The sequence below is a fragment of the Leptonychotes weddellii genome, chromosome X, assembly GCF_054177405.1.
Source record: "Leptonychotes weddellii isolate Sample4059 chromosome X, ASM5417740v2, whole genome shotgun sequence".
NCBI classification, from domain to species: Eukaryota; Metazoa; Chordata; class Mammalia; order Carnivora; family Phocidae; genus Leptonychotes; species Leptonychotes weddellii.
The window spans coordinates 62,741,848-62,743,549 of record NC_138385.1 but is presented as its reverse complement, the minus strand read 5'-3'; positions in this window follow the sequence as shown (position 1 = coordinate 62,743,549).

The window sequence follows — 1,702 nt, the reverse complement described above, 5'->3', positions numbered from 1 at the left end:
TTTTCCTTCTGCAACCTTTATAATGTGAATGTTAATATGCTTGATACTGTCACTGAGGTTTCTTAAACTAACCTCTTTTCCTTTTTAAAGATTTTATTTATTAGAGAGAGAGAGCATGAGAGAAAGAGAGCACAAGTGGGGGGGAGGGGCAAAGGGAGAGGGAGAAACAGACTCCCCACTGAGCAGGGAGCCTGACGTGGGACTTGATCCCAGGACTCTGGGATCATGACCTGAGCCAAAGGCAGACACTTAGCCACCCAGGTGCCTTTTTTTCTTTATTCTTTTGTTGTTCAGATTGGATGATTTCCACTACCTTGGTTTCTTTTCACTGATTCATTCTTTTGTATCATCGAATCTGCTTTTGATTCCCTCTAGTGTATTTTTCATTTCACTTATTGCGTTCTTCTCCTGATTGGTACTTTGTTATATTTTGTCTTTTTTTTTTTTTTTTTGAAGTTCTCACTGTGTTCACTCATCTCCTGAGTTTGCTGTTAATCTTTATGACTATTACTTTGAATTCCTTGTCAGGTAGGTTACTTATTTCTGATTCATTAAGGTCCTTTCTGAGGTTTTGCTTTTTCATTTGGAATGTATTTCTCTGTATCCTTAATTTTTCCCTCTCTGTTTCTATGTGTTAGGCCAATCATCTACCTCTCCCAGTTTTGAAAGAGTGGCCTTGTGTAGGAATTGTCCCATGGTGCCCATAAATGTAATGCACTCTGTTCACCAGAGCCAGGTGCTTAAGTGGCATCTCCTGTTGAGCTTTGTTTGCCTACTTGTTTGCAAAAACTGTTGTGGTATGGTGGTGGGCAGGGCTCTTCCCCACCTGCCCATATGGCTTGGGATCCATGGCTGTGGCTGCAAATGCATAGGTGTGTGGGGTTCTGCCTCTAGCCTGACTAGCTTGGGCTGTGATAGTGGGCAAAGCTATCCCTTGGTACAGCTTGCTGGCAGCCTCTGGGGCTACATGAGTGGTGGGGTTAGCCCCCAAACCCCAGCTTGTTCGGGTGTTATGGTTGCTGCTGTGGCTATGACATTGGGCAGGGCTCCACCTCTCCAGCTGTCTGGAACAATGCAAATCCTCCAGTGGTTGTGGGTGGGATCTTACCCTATACGATCTAGCTATATTGCCATTCCTGCAGCTATGACCATGGTGGTGCATGGGGCTCTCAGCATGTATGCTTAAAAGTATTAACAGGTTACAGTGAGAGTCCCAAGATGTTGTTTACTAGCATTGGCATTAACAAAATAGAATGTAATCACACAAATTGTGCCCAACTGTTTCTCATTCCCCAGAGAGTGTCTCAGCAGTTTCTTGCCTGTTCGGCATACACTTCAGGACTAGTAAGTGGTATCCTTCACTTGTGTTGTAGGAGTTTTCCCAAATGGTGTTTTATTGCTGGGTCACAAGGTGAATGAGACTGCATGTGAGCCCTTTAAGAGCAGGTTCTCCTTTAAAAAGCTTTTTCACAGCAAAGGAAACAATCAACAAAACTAAAAGACAACTTACAGAATGTGAGAAGGTAAATTTGCAAATGACATATCAGATAAAAGGGTAGTATCCAAAATCTATAAAGAACTTACCAAACTCAACACCCCCACCCCAAAATAATAATAATCCAGTCAATAAATGGGCAGAAGACATGAACAGACATTTCTCCAAAGAAGACATTCACATGGCTAACAGACACATGAAAAAATG